The sequence below is a fragment of the Aethalodelphis obliquidens genome, unplaced genomic scaffold (genome assembly GCF_003676395.1).
Source record: "Aethalodelphis obliquidens isolate GAN/ISIS:26980383/991018 unplaced genomic scaffold, ASM367639v1 scaffold15, whole genome shotgun sequence".
In the NCBI taxonomy this organism is placed as follows: domain Eukaryota; kingdom Metazoa; phylum Chordata; class Mammalia; order Artiodactyla; family Delphinidae; genus Aethalodelphis; species Aethalodelphis obliquidens.
The window spans coordinates 11,242,336-11,262,256 of record NW_020837959.1 but is presented as its reverse complement, the minus strand read 5'-3'; the positions used below and the strand labels follow the sequence as shown (position 1 = coordinate 11,262,256).

General features: G+C 42.5%; 1 protein-coding gene and 1 pseudogene across 1 annotated transcript in view; one reads left to right on the top strand and one right to left on the bottom strand.

Annotated features, from left to right (window-relative positions):
* Positions 1-19,921, bottom strand: part of DOCK9 (dedicator of cytokinesis 9) — a 379,834-nt gene that overhangs the window by 322,326 nt on the left and 37,587 nt on the right. The window contains exon 4 of the mRNA XM_027115927.1: positions 3,215-3,288. The gene's annotated coding sequence lies outside the window, so the exon portion shown is untranslated. The remainder of the gene's footprint in view (positions 1-3,214; positions 3,289-19,921) is intronic.
* On the top strand, positions 1,841-3,830 carry LOC113625406 (protein enabled homolog pseudogene; annotated as a pseudogene).

Sequence of the window (19,921 nt, the reverse complement as noted above, 5' to 3'; positions counted from 1 at the left end):
TGATCAAGGGATCAATCCAAGAAGAAGATATAACAATTGTAAATATTTATGTACCCAACATAGGAGCACCTCAATACATAAGGCAAATGCTAACAGCCATAAAAGGGGAAACTGACAGTACACAGTAATAGTAGGGGACTTTAACACCCCATTTTCACTAATGGACAGATCATCCAAACAGAAAATAAATAAGGAAACACAAGCTTTAAATGATACATTATATCAGATGGACTTAATAGATATTTATAGTACATTCCATCCAAAAACAACAGAATACACTTTCTTCTCAAGTGATCATGGAACATTCTCCAGGATAGATCATATCTTGGGTCACAAATCAAGCCTTGGTAAATTTAAGAAAACTGAAATCACATCAAGTATCTTTTCCGACCACAGCACTGTGAGACTAGATATAAATTATAAGGAAATAACTGTAAAAAATAAAAACACATGGAGGCTAAACTATACACTACTAAATAACCAAGAGATCACTGAAGAAATCAAGGGGGAAATCAAAAAATACCTAGAAACAAATGACAATGAAAACACAACAACCCAAAACCTATGGGATGCAGCAAAAGCATTTCTAAGAGGGAAGTTTATAGCAATACAATCCTACCACAAGAAACAAGAAACATCTCAAATAAACAACCTAAACTTACACCTAAAGCAATTAGAGAAAGGACAAAAAAAAAAAAAACCAAAGTTAGCAGAAGGAAAGAAGTCATAAAGATCAGAGCAGAAATAAATGAAATAGAAACAAAGAAAACAATAGCAAAGATCAATAAAACTAAAAGCTGGTTCTTTGAGAAGATAAACAAAATTGATAAACTATTAGCCAGATTCATCAAGAAAAAAAGGGAAAAGACTCATATCAACAGAATTAGAAATGAAAAAGGAGAAGTAACAACTGACACTTCAGAAATACAAAGGATCATGAGCGATTACTACAAGCAACTATATGCCAATAAAATGGACAACCAGGAAAAAGTGGACAAATTCTTAGAAAAGCACAACCTTCTGAGACTGAACCAGGAAGAAATAGAAAATATAAACAGACCAATCATAAGCACTGAAATTGAAACTGTGATTAAAAATCTTCCAACAAACAAAAGCCCAGGACCAAATGGTTTCACAGGCAAATTCTATCAAACATTTAGAGAAGAGCTAACACCTATCCTTCTCAAACTCTTCCAAAATATAGCAGAGGGAGGAACACTCCCAAACTCATTCTATGAGGCCACCATCACCCTGATACCAAAAGCAGACAAAGATGTCACAAAAAAAGAAAACTACAGGCCAATATCACAGATGAACCTCGATGTAAAAATCCTCAACAAAATACTAGCAAACAGAATCCAACAGCACATTAAAAGGATCATACACCATGATCAAGTGGGGTTATCCCAGGAATGCAAGGATTCTTCAATATATGCAAATCAATCAATGTGATAAACCATATTAACAAATTGAAGGATAAAAACCGTATGATCATCTCAATAGATGCAGAAAAATCTTCGACAAAATTCAACACCCATTTATGATAAAAACTCTCCAGAAAGTAGGCATAGAGGGAAGCTACCTCAACATAATAAAGGCCATATATGACAAAACCACAGCCAATGTCGTTCTCAATGGTGAAAAACTGAAACCATTTCCACTAAGATCAGGAGCAAGACAGGGTTGTCCACTCTCACCACTATTATTCAACATAGTTTTGGAAGTTTTAGCCACAGCAATCAGAGAAGAAAAAGAAATAAAAGGAATCCAAATCTGAAAAGGAGAAGTAAAACTGTCACTGTTTGCAGTGACATGATACAATACATAGAGAATCCTAAAAATGATGGCTTATGATGATGCTAATAAAAAGTGGGTGCCAGCTGGTGGTTCAACTGGGTTCAGGAGAGTTCATATATATCATCATACAGGCAGCAACATGTTCAGAGTGGTGGGCAGGAAGATTCAGGACCATCAGGTCGTGATAAACGGTGCCGTTCCTAAAGGGTTGAAGTACAATCAAGCTACACAGACCTTCCACCAATGGTGGGACGCTAGACAGGTGTATGGTCTCAACTTTGGCAGCAAAGAAAACGCCAATGTTCGCAAGTGCCATGATGCATGCCTTAGAAGTGTTGAGTTCACAGGGAACAAGGCCAACATTGCCTAGACAAAATTCACAGCTACCTGCCCATGTTCAGAATGGCCCATCACAGGAAGAATTGGAAATTCAAAGAAGGCAACTTCGAGAACAGCAACAACAAAAGGAGCTGGAGTGGGAAAGGCTGGAGAGAGAAAGGATGGAAAGGGAGAGATTGGTGAGGGAGAGGTTAGAAAGGGAAAGGCTGGAGAGGGGGCGACTAGAACAGGAGCAGCTGGAGAGAGAGAGGGAGGGGCTGGAGAGACAGGCCAGGGAAAGGCCAGAACGAGAGCCACAAGAGCAGCTAGAAAGGGAGCAGCTGGAAAGAATATCAAATGCTGCTGCCCCTGCCTCTGAGGAGACTTCTCCAAACTCTTTGCAGGGAGACTCCTCTGCTTCTGAGCCAGGCTTGCAGGCCGCCTCTCAGCCGGCAGAGACTCCAGCCCGACAGGGCATTGTCTTGGGACCACCTGCACCCCCACCCCCTCCTCCACTCCCACCAGGTCCTGCCCAGGCATCAGCTGCGCTCCCTCCTCCCCCAGGCCCCCCTCCCCCTCTCCACTTCCGTCCTGGTCCTTGGGCCTCCGCCTCCTCCACCACCACTTCCTAATCAAGTATCCCCTCCTCCTCCACCACCTGCCCCTCCCCTCCCTGCATCTGGATTTTTCTCGGGATCCACATCTGAAGACAACTGCCCTTTAACTGGACTTGCAGCTGCAATTGCTGGAGCAAAACTTCGTAAAGTGTCATGAATGGAAGATGCCTCTTTCCCAATTCATTGGTGTGAATTCGGCCTTATCTAAAACAGATAAGGAAAGGGACCCCTTCCTTTAAGGGGTAGTGGTTTAATGCAAGAAATGAGTGCCCTGCTGGCCAGGAGGAGAAGAACTGCTGAAAAAGGATCAACAATAGAAACAGAACAAAAAGAGGACAAAAATGAAGATTCAGAGCCTGTAACTTCTAAGGCCTCTTCAACAAGTACCTGAACAATCTGAACAACCTGAACAAGTACCTGAACACCTGAAATAACAAGAAAACCTTGGGAAAGAACAAATACAATGAATGGCAGCAAGTCACCTGTTATTTCCAGACCAAAATCTGCACCTTCTTCGCAGCCCAGGGGAACGGAGTCCAGGCGGAAGCAGGACATTCTAGATGAAATGAGAAAAGAATTAACTAAGCTAAAAGATGAGCTCGTTGATGCAATCAGGCAGGAACTGAGCAAATCAAATACTGCATAGAGAAACAAACTAAGGAGAGATAGGACTTTAATCTGGAGAAGGAAAAAAAAACCCTACAAAGAACAACTGTTAACAACAACCTACATTTTGTGAGCTGTAAGAAGAAAATGGAGACAACAGTCGGAAGGAGGGAAAAACCAACGTACTTTGAAAGCCTTCAGACATGACTACCCTGGCGATAAGCTATTTCCCTCCCAGTTTGCTGCTTTTTTCTGACCTTTACAACAGGATGGGAGTCATACAGGAGTTCCTGTATCAGTTATGCAGAAAATACTAAACCTGTCAGGCAAGATCGCCATGCTTTGAAATATTTTCATGTCAAGAGGAAAAATCCCACATTTTCCACAATCCACACTACGATAAAGAGGAGAAAGGCTTGAGAAGTTTTTTTCACAGAAGGCTGATGAAGAATTTCGCAAGTTAACGCTATTGTATTGTAAATGTTTCTCTCAGGTTTGTCTTCCTATCATATTCAATATTCCATGAATAAATGAGGTCAGCCCTACGCAGGTTAAGATCATAAGATGTGGAACAAATGGAATGGTATGTGCTTTCACAGGGTGATATTTATAAGAAAGTGTCCTAAAAATGATTTATCCAGAGTGAGGAATTTTAGAACGATAGGAAATCTCTCAAGTTAGACTTCATGCAATTTTGTAGATTCAAACATAAAATTCGTCCAGAATCTAAAGATGTAGATGCCTTCCTAAATTGTTACAAATGCTTTACCAAATCTGTGCCTCCTACATAACACAAACCAGTGGTCAAATGTAAAACAATATATTGTAGATTTACTGTAGGTTTTCAACCTTTTTTAGATTTATGTGTGTGGACATTTTTATAATGTAATTACAACTACCACAAAATTAGCTTTTTTATTTGTTTTATTTTATTTTATTTTTGGCTGTGCCACACAGCTTGTGGGTTCTTAGTTCCCCAACCAGGGATTGAACCCGCGCCCTTGGCAGTGAAAGTGCAGAGTCCTAACCCCTGGACCACCAGGGAAGTCCCCAAATTAGCTTTTTTAATTGCAGACAGTAATGCATGTCAAACTAATATGTAGTGGCCTTTTCAAGGCCTAGTCCCAGGGAAAAGATTTTGCAGAGTATAGGGGAGTGGGAGGAAGGGAAGGAATAATGTTTTACTTAAAGTTAATTTCTGCACTATCTTTTTTTCTCAATTATTTGCATGAATAATAATGAGGAATATTTTGTGGCTTTAATTGGTAAATACGTTAACAGAACCAAGTACTTCATCTTTTACATCATGTCTTCAGCTATTTATATTTTAACTTCGGTAAGTTCAATGGTCTGAAACATGATTCTGAGCTTCACGTGAATTATATCTTACTGTGGAACTCAAAACAGCCACATAGCACAGGGACGTCAGCTCCCTGTGCTTTGTGACCACCTAGCAGGGTGGGATAGGGAGGGTGGGAGGGAGACGCAAGAGGGAAGAGATATGGGGATATATGTACATGCACTTTGTTCTACGGCAGAAACTAACACACCATTGTGAAGCAATTAGACTCCAATAAATATCTATTAAAAAATGCTAGATCTTAAAAAAGAAACTGGTTTATGCACTAAAGTTTTGTGCCTTGATCTAATATTAACATGATGTCTGTGTAAAATGACAAAAAGAACCAATACTGAATCACATTACATTTCCTGTCATCCTGCATTATCCCAGATTGCTAAATGTGTTCTTTCTAAGAAGTTTGATTGAACTACTGTATACATTTACTGTCCTATGTGACAGTTTTGTCATTGTTAAGAGATTTCAGTAATTAAAATGGGAAACAGAAGCTTAGGTTATTTTCCTTATCAAAACTATATTCCTTGAAGCGACATTATTATGATGGCTTTCATGCTCTTGTACATTGGATGTCTTAAGCTGAGTGCAGTTTAGGGGATCCTGTCTAATTACAGGAAGGTACCTCTTTCCTTCAACACTGTGATCTGACCTGTGACAAATCTGTACTATATATTATGTAACTGGCTAACAAATCAACTGCAAACCAACTGAATGTTCAAATCTTAGTGCTGGTGCTGAAATCTCTTCAAATAGTCATCATGATCTCAAAGTCTGCTTCAAAATTTGCAAACATCAAGTGTCAATCAAATAAGAAGATGAAACACTAATGAATGTTGAATTCTCATGCTTTAGGTGTACTTCCGTTTTAGATTTTTTGGTTCCCTGCTATTTTTAAAGTACTGTTTCATTTAAATTTCCTACATGCTAACTTCGTTTGTGCGATTGAAATAAAATTGCAGTATACACATGTTTAAAAAGAATAATTTGTTGTTTAAGTCACCCAGTCTATGGTATTTTTGTTATAGCAGCCCAAATAGCACCCCAAAACTCTGAGACACAGAGTTTAGCACATAATTATTCCTGATTATTTAATCTGTATCTGTTCTCACCTCAAATTTAAACTTCTTGAAGGCAGGTATTATCTAAAATTTCTGTCCCTCACAGTTCCGATCACTGGATTAGGTACCTAGCAGGTGCTTAATCTGGGGAATGATAGTCAAAATCTTAATAGCTGACTAATTAGAAAGAACACTGGGGACTTCACAGTGGTTAAGAATCTGCTTGCCGGGCTTCCCTGGTGGCGCAGCGGTTAAGAATCCACCTGCTAGTGCAGGGGACACGGTTCGAGCCCTGGTCCGGGAGGATCCCATGTGCCTCGGAGCAACTGAGCCCATGTGCCGCAACTTCTGAGCCTGCGCTCTGGAGCCCGTGAGCCTCAACTACTGAAGCCTGCATGCCTAGAGTCCGTGCTCCACAGAGAAGCCACCGTGATGAGAGGCCCGCGCACTGCAGTGAAGAGTGGTCCCCACTCGCCACAACTAGAGAAAGCCCGCGTGCAGCAACAAAGACCCAACTCAGCCACACACACACACACAAAAATCCACTAAAAAAAAAAAAAGAATCTTCTTGCCAGTGTAGGGGACATGGGTTCGAGCCCTGGTCCAGGAAGATCCCACATGCCGCGGAGCAACTAAGCCCGCGAGCCACAACTACTGAGCCCGCATGCCTAGAGCCCATGTTCTGAAACAAGAGAAGCCACCGCAGTGAGAAGCCTGCACACCACAACGAAGAGTAGCCCCCGCTCGCCACCACAAGAGAAAGCCCGTGCGCGCAATGAAGACCTAATGCAGCCAAAAACAAACAAACAAATAAATAAATAAAAAGATTTTTTTAAAAAAAGAAGAAAAGAAAGAACACCTGCCATAGTGTTTGGTGAGCACCCTCTGTGCCCAGCATTTTAGTTGCTGGATTGTAGGGAAGTCCAGGGGTTCCAGGGATGGGACCAAAGTAGCAGCGGGGAAGTGGGGGCCCAAGGCTGTGGCTGTTTACCACCCAAACCAGAAATATTTATATGTTTGTAGCAGGACTGGAGTTAGCAGCCAGCTTCTGGACTCCAGATATCACAGACCAGATAGTTTGATGTGTTGGATGATGCTGGTGGCCCGCCTTGATCCCCTCTCATACATTTTTACCATTTTTGTCTTTCCCTTTTGGGGGTGCTTTTGATTTCAACAAGCAAAGTGTGCTGCACCTTTACGGAGAACTACCTTCTAGTTACTGGACCCCACTTGCCTGCAGGTGGAGGCCCTTGGCGTGGTCTACAGCCTGTAACGGATGGGGCGCTGGGGCAGGAACCCTAGCTCCCTTGCCTCGGGTGAGCCCACCCCAGGGCATCGCTTACACTTGAGCCGCCCTCAGGGTTGGGACATCACCACCTGTGGAACCTGGCTGAGCAGCCTTACTCTCCTTTTCGCGCTCTGCTCCCCACACCGCTCTCTCTCTCATCGTTTCACCTGTGAGCCCTTGCTTACGAAGACACTCCCACACCAACCTGACTGTGGGGATTCTGACGGAATTCATTTCCTAGGTCTACTGTAGCAAGTACCCCTGCAGCGAGTACCGAGTGGCTTAAACCAACAGAAATATCTTCTCTCATGGTTCTGGAGGCCACACGTCTGAAATCAAGGTGTCGGGCAGGGTACGCTCCCTCTGAAGGCTCTGGAGAAGAATCTGTTCCATGCCTTTCTCTTGGCTTCGGCTGTTGCTGGCAATCCTTGGCATCTCCTGATTTGTAAACACATCTCTCGTCTCTATCTCTGACTTCACACAGGGTTCTCCCTGTGTCTGTGTATCTTTTCTTCTCCTTCTAAGGACACCAGTCATATTGGATGAGGGACCATAACCTCATGAGTATGGCCTCATTTTAACTTGATTGTATCTGCAAAGGACCTGTTTCCCAATTCGGTCATGTTCACAGGTTGGGAGGGAGGTGTTTGCTGTGGCTGTGAGGGATGGATCTGTTCTAGGCTTCTCTCCTTGGCTTGCAGATGGCGGTCTTCTCCCTGTGTCTTTTCATAGTGTCATCCTTTTGTGCATGTGTGTTTCTGTATCTTAATTTCCCCTTTTTATAAGGACACCAGTCATATTGGATTAGGGCTCATCCTATGACCTCACTTTAATCTGATTACCTCGGTAAAAAGCCTTTCTCCAAATACCATCATATTCTGAGATTAATAGGGGTTACGAGTTCAACATACGAATTTTGAGGGGATATAGTTTAACTCATAAGGGGGGCTTACAACTTCATATCTTTTAGGGGCACAATTCAACCCTTGACACTGACCTAAAACATCTTATTTATTACTTTAAGGTTTTGTGAAGGTCAAGTATCTAAACACACAAAAAATGGTACGTACAGTATATAGAACCCAGTGGCTCTATTTTCCAGTCATCGTTTTTTATTTATTTATTTGTTTGTTTATTTATTTATTTAGGCTGCGTTCGGTCTTCATTGCTGCTTGTGAGATTTCTCTAGTTGCGTTGAGTGGGCGCTACTCTTTGTTGCGGTGCACGGGCTTCTCACTGCGGTGGCTTCTCTTGTTGTGGAGCACGGGCTCTAGGCGCACAGTTTTCAGTCGTTGTGATACGTGGGCTCAGTAGTTGTGGCTCACAGGCTCTTGAGCACAGGCTCAGTAGTTGCAGTGCACAGGCTTAGTTGCTCTGTGGCATGTGGGATCTTCCCAGACCAGGGCTCAAACCTGTGTCCCCTGCATTGGCAGGCGGATTTTTAACCACTGTGCCACCAGGAAAGCCCCAGTCATTGTTCAAATGTATTAAAACACTATATTTTTATCTTTCTGAGTTGTCATAAAATCAGAAACAATATTATAACTTCATTTATAGGACTTAAGTATCTACAACATTTGTGTTTTTACTTCCTGTAGTTAAGGTTAGATTCTTTTTCTGATAAGTATCAGTTTTGAATTGGAAATTATGTACCCTTAAGTGTTATTTGTATGAAACAAATGAGTCATTAATAACACAATAAATAAACTGTACAGTGGTTAAGAATGTGGACTCTCCTGTCAGACGGCTGAGGTTTGCATCAGCTCTATAACTTACTAGCTGTGTGACCTTAGGCCAGATAATTAATCTCTCTGAGGTTTCATCCCCTCAGCTGTAACTGGCGATGAGAACAGTATTGTTATTTTGAAGCACATTGCTCATAGTTAACACTCTCTAAATATTAGCTATTATTTTGCCTGAGGTATTCATTTTTACATAATAAGTCTGAAAATGTAAAGACATAATAGAAGTGAAATTTATAATTATCTCTTTAGGTAAAACCTCACACTTCCAGGAAAGTATTACTAATATATTCCTTTAAAATAACAGAATATAACTAGTCTTTTCTCTTTGTCTTTCTGAATTTAACTATTTATTACCAAGATAAAATTATTCTGTTTTCTTGAGAAAAAAATTTTAATTGTATATAATTTTTTTTTTTAAAAGGCAATTCTCTAATATGGTACAAACTTAAACATCACAAAAAGAAATATAGTGAAAAGTAAGTCTCCTCCCCTTTCCCCCAAATTATCAGGTGACCTTTCCAGGGGCAACCATTGTTACAAGTTTCCTTCCAGAAATAGTCTATGACTATGCAAGGAGTACATTTTCTTACCCATATTTTTAAACGTTATAGCATATTACGTATGCTCTTCTGCATCTTGCTTTTTACAACTTAATAAGATACCTGGGAAATTTTCTCTTGTCGATACCAAGTAGTTTTGTTGCATTCTTTTTCAGTGTTGCATAGTATTCCACTCTACGGATATACCAAACTTACTTAACCAGCTCCCAGTATATTTGGCTGGCTTCTTTTTGTTACTGCATGCGTATGTGCATCTTTAAGCTCATGTGCAAACATATCTGTAAAATAAACTCCTAGAGTAGAATTGCCAAGTCAAAAATATCTGCATATGAAAATGTGGTGGCACTTTGTAAATTGCTCTCCAAAGAGGATGGACCAATTTGCCTTCCCACCAGTATTAGTCCTCCCATCACCATCAGGACATTACTAAATTTTCTGAATTTTTCCAACCTTACAAGTGTCAACAGCATCTCATGCCACTTTGAATTTCTATTTCTCTCATTAGAGTGCAATTAAGCATCATATCATTTGCTTATGAATGATTTATATTTCCTATTTTTTACAAACTATTTGGATAATTTGCCAATTTTCTATTTAAATATTTATTTTTTCATAATAATCTCTATTAGCTTTTTATATATGAAGGAATCTAAATTTGGTTGTATGTGTAGTATTTTTCCTGTTTAGTCATTCGCCACTGATTTTGTTACGGTATTTTTTTTTCCAGGAATTAAAAAAATTGTTTTTGTTAAATCTATCAAGAAGGTAGGAGACTATTGCAATTCTGCAGGTAGAAGCGTCAGGTGGCTTGGGATAGAGTAATGCTAGTGGATGTGGTGATAATTGATAATTGTATTTGAGGATACAGGTATTGGGAAGCTAGAGCTTGGCTGACGCATTAAATATGGTGGCAGGGGGTGGGGTGGGGAAGGTGAGGGAAAGAGAGGTTGACGCAGAGGCTTTCGGCCTGAGTAACCAGGTGGACAGTGATATCTCTGACTGAGATGGACAAGATTTTAGGGGAAGCAAGTCTCTAACCTGTTTTGGAAACATGCTTCCACATGCCTGGTTTCATAATGTGATACACATTCAGGTCCTATTCATTCATTGTCTACTGAGGCTCTTCCCATCAATGCTGAGTCAAACTATATATTCAGCATGTCTGAAACAGTCATTACTACATTGCATACACTCATAGGTGGTGACTTAGAGTTCAAGAGAGCTAACATCATACCCCCAATGTCATCGCCTCACCCTGCATCTGTGGTCTCTTCTGGGGACATCAGCACATGCTCTGCAGTCACCAAGGAAACACTGACCTGGCTCTGTGTCTGGGATTGATTTAAAAGAGTTTGACTAGTTTTCCCTGAATTCTCAGGTATTTAACTGGCAGGTTGAGTCAGTTTAACAACTTGGCCCGGTAACCCAAAACCAAAAAAAATCAGACTGGTTTGTACATGTCCGGAGAGAGGGCCATGGTCTGTGAGCTCAGCTGGTGGGGGCAGGGGAAAAGGTTGATTTTTTTCAGAGACTTTATAAACATAAAATTCCGCATGGATGATTAATAATTCTGTGCAACATAATGGGTGTTGGCACACAATGGGGAGAAAATCTTACTGAAAGAAAATAAACAGTGTTGTGGAATGATTCCAGTAGGAATTTAAGACAATCTCAAGGAAATCTCTGAGAGTCTGTTTGAATCTGTCTTTTCATGTATCCCTTTGACAGTAAAATCAGTGCCCAGCATTATGGAACACGGTGAAGAACAGCTGCCAGCTAGCACCCCGACTACTTGTACAGCACATCCAGTCACCAAGTCCTCAATACCTTCCTAAACAGCTTTCAAATCTATCTTCTTCCTTCTGCAACTTAATGAGTAAAGCTGAGCCAATCACCACCCAAAACAAGATATCAAACATTCCTAGCCCCTCTGCAGTGTTCTTTAAATTAGGGAAAATAATACCTTCATTGTACAGAGAGTAGACAATTTAGTTACGACGCTTACCTTGCTATTTTGTTGATTCTGAGCACTGAATGTTTTCAGCTCTGATCACCCAGTTGGCTTTCCTAATAATGTCTTAGAGGTTCATCCAGAGGCCAGGAGAACAGAACATATACATGTACTACAAGGGGGCCTCGATACCTTAGCAGGTGGGTTACAAACTAGAGTAACTCTAGATGGAAATGTACATGTTACCTTCCTCGGCCAATTGTATTTTCCTGAGATGGTGGCAACACTAGATTCCCATCCCCTGTGCTCCTCTGCAGTGTGATCTTGTCACTCTCCCATAGAGTTGGGGGTCTCACTGTCCTCTCCTTGAATCTGGACGAGTCTTAGTGACTTTCTTTTCTAACAGAGTGTGGTGGAAAGGGATGTTCTGGACTTCAATGGACAAGTCATAATAAGCCTTGCAGGTTCTGCCTGGGAATCTTGGAGCTGTTGCTCTTCGGATACTCCCTCTATGAACCCAGTTGTCAGGCTGTGAAAAGCACATGGTGAGGCCAGGCTTGGGTGCTGTGGTTGACAGCCCCAGCTGAGCTCTCAGCCAATAGCCAACTTTATCCACATGTCACAAGAGTGAGCCACCTTGGATGTTCAGCCCAACTGAGGCTTCAGATGACCGAGACTCCAGCTGACATCTGATTGCCACTTCAAGTGAGACCCCAAGTGAGAACTTCCCAGTTGAGCTCCGTCAGCTCACAGAACTGTGAATGGCTTGTTATGTAGGAAGAGTTACTGAAACATCTGCCACTCTAGGAGAAATAAGGGTCAGGGAAAGTAAAATCAAGGAACCCACACTGAGCATGAGACTCCATGGAAGATACAAGAATATGTATGCAGTTGCGATGGGGAGAAGGGACACTTACATTAAAAGAGTAAGAGATGGTTCAAGGTAGCACGTGACTCCTAAATATAGGCGTGTAGGGAACAAAAAGATCAGTGAAGGCTGCGAGTCTTCATGGAGGAGGAGGGACTTGAAGTGAGAATTAACAGATAGGGGAGTGCATGCAAACAGAGAATAAGAGGGAGGTCTGGGTACAGCACAGATAGAGGTATGGTTCTAGAAATGTGCCTAATGCTTAAAGACTGAATAGATCAACATGACCAGAACACAGCATTTATATACTTATGTAACAGCTGATAAAGCTGGAGATAGACCCAGAATAACAGGTTAAACTGCTTATCAAGAGAAAGGTTAAGGCAAGAGTTCTGAGTGGAAGAGCCATCTATGCTTGGGTGAGAGGTGAGACCATGGAAGTGAAGGTCTCCGAGGAAAAGAGTCTCAAAGTAACTTTGTTGGAGTATGGAATCTTTTAAACTGATCATTTATTTTTGGAAAAATCCGATTTCTATAAAGCAACTCATGTTGGATAGGGGAAGGAAAAAGAACCACCGAGGAAAGAGAACCACTTAAGATTATCATTGTTGAGGAGCATGACAATAATCTCCAGTGATTCCATCCTAACCGAGGAGAAATTTGGGAGTCAAAAGTCATCTAATTGGCGCTGAGACCACTGATACCAGCTGCTGAGGACAGGGCCGTTCTAGCTATTTCAGTTACTCTTGAAGCCAGTTTCAGGAAGCAGCCAGACCCTCCTTAGCCCAACCTCAACCACCAGGGAGGGGAGAAGAGCTGGAGAGTTCAGTCCCCAATGACCAGTGATTTAGTCAATCATGCCTACGTAACGACACCTTGATTTAACACACAGCATCCTGGACGGCGAACAACTGATGTACCAGTTGGGTGGCAAACCCTGACCCTGCAGGGACAGAAAGTCCTGTGCTCTGGGCCCTTCCAGACCTTGCCCTATGTATCTCTTCATCTAGCTGTTTAATTGTATCCTTTATAATAAAATGCTAATGATAAGTATAGAGCTTTTCTGAGTTCTGTGAGTTGTTCTAGTGGGTTATCAAATGTGAGAGGGGCATTGTGAGAACTCCTGAATTTTCAGCCAAGCTGGACAGGAGAGCGAGTGGCCCCAGGCTGGCATCTGAAGTGGAAGCCGTCTTGTAGAACTGAGCCCTAATTTGTGAGGTCTGCACTAACACTAGGTAGTTAGTCTCAGAATTGAATTGAACTGGAGGACACTCAGTTGGTGATGTGAAACACGAGGGGTCACGGGGAGAGGTGATGCAGACCACAAGGGAGGGTAACCAAGTGGGGCATTTTCATTATGAAGCCCTATGTTTATAAGGCCCTTCCCTTTTGTGGTAAAGGGGAAGGAGTCATGTTGATGAGGTCAGAACTTCTGTCTCCTGCACTTTACCACTTTGGTAAGAGATCTGCCCACACATCCAGTGTGGTCTGGCACTTGGCGCTAAGCCAGGAGGTAATCAAGAAAGGGACAGGAACTGCTTCCTGGATGTCTTCAGAGGAAGAGGGAATGAATGGATGTAGGCAGAGATGAGGTTGAAAAGGAATTAAATCTCCATAATGCATGGATTTGGTGCCACCTATGGCCCCCGATTCACCTTTGGATAAGCATACCTTTCCTATTCTCAGTGTATATGGAGTGGTGGCGCTGACCCCACCACCTGGCTCCTGACCCAAGCCAATGATTGGTTCAGAGGGGGCCCACTACCTAGGCCAGGCCAATCAGAGACAGGAAGCATCATGCCAGGAATTTTGCCAGCGCTACTGGGGAAAAAATAAGCTTTTCTCCACTCTAGGCTTGCTAAGTTATTAAGATGTAAGCCTAAAAATGTGGGTGGGTGTCTTGACTCCAGTTGAGGTGAGCGTAACCTGCCAAACAGTGAAACCAACACAAAGGAAAGCAGAGTGGGGAGGTGTGTATGTGTGTCTGTGAGAGAGACAGAGACAGAGAGAGTGAGACAAAGAGGCACAGAGAGACACAGATGACATTATCTCTGGAAGGGCTTGTGTGAGAGTAGTTTGTCTTGGGAAGCAATCCCAAAAGAAGAGTGAGCAACTGGGAAGAGTGAAATCAGAGAGAAGGCAAAAACAGTTGGAAGATATCTTATTCAGTTGCTCATTGCTGTGGCCAACTGGGACTGGATCCCACTGAGACCTTCCAAGAAGCCATATTGACAACCTCACAATAGTTTAGAAGTGGGACACACTGACCAAGGCTCCAGGCTCCCAGTGGATCAAAGGATGCTCCATGAGACACTAGCTTCTCCTCTCCACTTTTAGTGGCCAAGATTCTCCAGAAACCAGCCCATGCTGATAAAGAGTTTTGATACACATACAGATTGAATAACCCCTTATCTGCAATCCTGTTTAGACGGGAAAATAAAAAAGTTTTATTTAGGCTTTTGAATAAACTCAGCCAATTCACTTAATCAAAGATGCATAAGACACAGCATATAACAAGAGATTTGTCTGTTTAAGGAAAGAGATGATTTTGAAACATTTAGTGCTTAATTCTACTTATATGAGGTACTTGAATAGTCAAATTCATTGAGACAGAAAGTTGAATGGTGGTTGCCAGGGGCTAGTGAGAGGGAGAAATGGGTAATGGGTAGCATTTGGGATGATGGAAATGTTCTGGAGATGGATGATGGTGATGTTTGTACAACAATATGAACTTACTTAATGTCACTGAATTGTATACTTCAAAATAGTTAAAATGGTAAGTTTTACGTTATATATATTTAACCACAAAAAAATATTTACTACAGGGACTTCCCTGGTGGTGCAGTGGTTAAGAATCCGCCTGCCAATGCAGGGGATATGGGTTCAAACCCTTGTCGGGGAAGATCCCACTCGTCGCGGAGCAACTAAACCTGTGCGCCACAAGTACTGAGCCTGCGTCTTGAGCCACAACTACTGAAGCCCGCACGCCTAGAGCCGTGTTCCACAACGAAGAGTAGCCCCCACTCGCGGCAACTAGAGAAAGCTCGCGCGCAGCAACAAAGACCCAACGCAGCCAAAAATAAAAAAATATATATAAAAAAAATTTACTACAGAAACTTAGCTCTAATGAGTGATTCAGGGGGTTATACCACCTCCTTGGCAATGACCAGATAATGAGCTTGATGATTAGGCCAGATTGACTATAAAAAGCAAATGCTTCAAGGAGTATTGCTGTAGTTTTCACTATAAAATATAAATTCATTTTCTGACTTGGAGATAGAACAACTAAGAATGTGATTAAGAGAATGCTCTTAAGGATAAAAGGCCAAAAATTTGGCCTGTGCTCTATGTTAGCAACAGGAAAATGTAGGGCAGGAAAAGAATTCTTCTCACAGAGCAGGAGTGCTCTACAATTTCTTCTTTACCACTTAAAAAATGGTTGGGTAATCATGGTCTAATGAGAAAAAATACTGGGTTTTTTGTTGTTGTCATGGGCACAATCTATGAGCAATCCATCCTTTGATTTTATTAACTGTCACTCCTCCCCATGTGTCATCATTCTGATTAATATACAGATAATTTTTTTAAAATAAATTTATTTATTTATTTTTGGCTACGTTGGGTCTTCGTTGCTGCGTGTGGGCTTTCTCCAGTTGTGGCGAGCGGGGGCTACTCTTCATTGTGGTGCGCGGGCTTCTCATTGCGGTGGCTTCTCTTTGTTGCGGAGCACGGGCTCTAGGCTCACGGGCTTCAATAGTTGTGGCACGCGGGCTCAGTAGTTAGTTGTGGCTCACGGGCTCTAGAGCGCAGGCTCAGTAGTCGTGATGCACAGGCTTAGTTGCTCCGTGGCATGTGGGATCTTCCCGGACCAGGGCTCGAACCCAAATCCCCTGCATTGGGAGGTAGATTCTTAACCAGGGCTCCACCAGGGAAGTCCCCTATATGGATTCTTTTAATTACCAGTGTACTTTAAAGCCTTTTTAAATGGAAGAATATGAAATTCCTAAACATGAATCTACCTAAATGGGAAAGTTTGTATTTTATTTCCTGTGATACTTTACTTAATTTTGGAGGCTATACACTACAAATTAGTGAATTGTTAAAAGTTATACATAAAATAGCCAAATATAAAATAATTATAAAATAGCCAAGCAAACTGAAAGTAAGTGTAACTATTATTTATATAGAAACGTCTACATGACAAATTATATAATGCATGAGAAGTTCTTAAGAGAGGGTCTAGCACATAGGAAGTGCTTAATAAAAGTTCGTTTTTACTGACAATATTGATGCCTTTAATTTGCTTCATTTTAAGTCCATGAAATACGTAATAAAGACTTAGTGCACTTTTACTAGATAAAAGTCCTCTTGCTAGGCTGTATGGGGGAACAGAAAATTGAAGGAAATATATATACCACAGAGAGGAACATCAGTTCTCCTAGGGATGGGGAGAAAGCAATTATATAAAAAAATAAATGACACGACAGAGAGTTACCCAAATGTTATGGAGATTCAGATAAATCAGGGGAAATTTCACAGAGGAAGAGGCATTTATCGTGGCTCTCAAAGGATGGATGGGATTTCAAGTGGTAAATATGAGAGAGGGAGATGGAGGGGGTGGGGAGAGCACAGATGCAGACAGAGGAGTGAGGGCAGGACCGGATTATCAGGTTTATCTGGAACACAGGACGGCAGCAGGAGAGTTGTTGGAGATCAGCCTGGAAAGGCTGGCTGGGGCCAGAGCATGGAGATCTCAGATTCTGAGAGGAGGGGAACCCTTAAAGTTGTTTGTACCTGAAAGAACACGACTAGAGGGGGACTTCCCTGGTGGCTAGTGGTTAGGATTCTGGGCCTTCACTGCCGTGGCCCGGGTTCAGTCCCTGGTCTGGGAACTGAGTTCCTACAGGCTTCGCGGATGCACAGCCAAAAACATGACTAGAGAAAGTTTTAGGAATCGTGATCTAGAGGTATTCTGCTTCTGCTCTATTGAAATAAAGAGGAAAATTCCTTTCATATAGGAAAATGGTTAGTTTCCGTTTCACAGATGTGGTCGCTGGCTCACCTTAGGCCAGAACCAACCCTTGGTTTTCAGACTTGAGGTCCGGTGTTTGTTCCGTTTCGGTTGTACTTTATAAGAGCTCGTCGCTGCCACTGTATCTGTATGGACCTGCAGACAAGGTGTCACCAGTGGCTGTTGGGTGGGCTTCCTGATGGAGTCTGAGAAATGGTTAGTAGAATCTGCATCACTCTGATGCTCTCCAAAGGCCCTGGCTGCCATCTTCCCAGGCCCTCCCCTCCCCCAGTCGTGCAACACACCTCAGTGCTCTGGATGGACCGAGAAAAAAGCTGGAGAAATCGCCAGCCAAGATGGTCCGTCTTGGTATGAGCTGTGCCAGTTTAGGGGAGGAGGGATGCAGGTAAATCAAAACTGTTCCTCTTAACATCTTCAGTGTGTCCAATCCCCATTTTTTTTTGCTTCACTGACATGCTGGAGCTCCTCTGCTGGACTCCTAGACTTCCAAAAAGACATTCTTGTCCATGGGCAACTGTCAGAATTGGTGTTCTTTAGGGGGAAGATGGTAGAAAACACCTATTCTTCCAGTTTGCTGACATCACCCCACAGGATCCCTTTTAAAGAATGAGAATTCCCCTGGGAAGATCTATTTACCTTTGTTTATTCACACCTTGCAGAAAATTCTCTTATTTATACTTTGTGTAAAATCTAAGCAACTGAGGGCATCTTCTTTAGAATTAAATTGATGGATGTCAATGATTGATATCATTCACATGTTGAATAAATCCAATCCTTTGAGGATTGGCTTAAACCAGGGTGACTATGAAGAAATGACCTTCTTACTGTCTCTGAAGGGAATTCTAAGAGTGGCGGTCCAAAGAACATTTTTGAAAACAGACAGCACTACTTGAGTAAGATTTATGACCTCTTACAGAGACTGCTTCAAAGGTCAGTCTGTTGGCTTTTCTCAAATTTAACAAATTTGTTTTCAAAACTGAGTTTTATTCTTTCTTGTAACAGAGGCTGTTAGGGCTCACCAATATCAAGTTGGCCATACAGCCAGACGGTACTTCCCGGGTCCCGTCGTCTAGGGGTGGTCATGTAACTAGTCTTGGCCAATGGAATGTGGCATTCCAAGTGATGTGTGGCATTTCCAGATGTGGTCCCTAATCCCTCCTTGGATTCTCTGTGTGTCCCTCTTGCCTTGTCTGTTGGCTGGATGCAGAGAATCTTCTGAGACTCCTGGGCTCTAGAGGATAGAAGGGCCACCAAATGAATGAGGCCTGAGTCCCTGAATAATTACATGGAGCAGAGCCTGCTCCCCACCAGCACATTAGACTGTGACTTTTTTGGTTAAGCCAGTTGGATTGGGCTATTTTATGCTATGGCTGTGAGCCCCTCCTGACCAATATACATGATTCCTCTTAGATTCTGATGAAGTTGCTAAGACTTTAGAGGTGACACCTATCCCATGTCTGAACCCCAAATCGCTAGAGCATTGGACACAGCTGTTGCTTTTGGATTTACTTAACATTAGTGTTGTGCTCTCTGGGGCCCCAGGCCAACCACTCCTCTTGATTTAGTTTCTGATTCACTGTCGATCAGCGTCAATCAGTCCGACCACCTTTGCAGGAGATTTCTTGAGGACAGCTAGCTGTGTTGCTAATGAGAAGCTTAGACTGTCCAGGGTTCCCTGCTGTACAGTTTGTCTTCAACAGTTCTGTCAACAGGCTTTAGAGCTTCACCACCCCCTGCAAAGTCCCAGAATCTTTCCCACATTTTCTTGAATGTGTGCTTTGAGATTGCGAACGGTTAGCACCCAGTAAAGCCTGACCCACAGCGCCAGAACTTTCGATAACATAACCAGCCCACTGAGTTCCCAGAAAATGAGAAATCTATTTTAACATCAGCCTCAAGTTCGCTTTTCGTGTCGTCAGGGAGAGAAACGCACACATTCATTCTATTTGGCTTGTAGAATGAGTCAGAGTGCAAACCAGTAATTTGACACAAGTGACCAAATTCTCATGTACTGGGCTCCAAACTCCTCAATAGACATAGTAAATGAATGAATTTCTCTGGCTGCTCAGACTTGCCAAATGTATATTTTTATGGAGTTAGCTACGTAGATTTATGGGCTTAGGAATAACTAAGGTGGACAGAGGTCTGGATATTGTCTGCATATCTCCTGGAGGGGCTCTGAAGCAAGGACTGGGTCTGCTAGAGCAGCGGCCCCCAACCTTTTTGGCACCAGGGACCGGTTTCGTGGAAGACAAGTTTTCCATGGACTGTGGGTCTGGGGGTGATGGTTCAGGCAGTGATGCGAGCGGACGGGGGGTGATGGGGAGCGGCAGATGCAGCTCTGCTGGCTCGCCTGCCGCCCACCTCCTGCTGTGCAGCCCGCTTCCTAACAGGCCACAGACCGGTGCTTGTTCGCTGCCTGGGGGCTGGGGACCCCTGCGCTAGATAACCCCGAGTGTAAGTGTGGGCTGGGATTCTGGGAGCTAGCGGCTGACAGCTGTGGTGAACAAAAATGTTTCATAATATTTTACTTCCAACAAAAGTGTTAAAGTGTTAAAGTGTTAAAAGTATAAAAGTAAGAGTAGCCCATGGGCATGTATTTTGGGTGAAAAGAAATGACTCAGAACCACTAGTCTAAATAGCCCTATTTTGAGATTCTGCATTCAAACATTTTTGTACATGCATTAATTTGAAGCACTTGTCCCTTTTTCAGAGCCACATTCC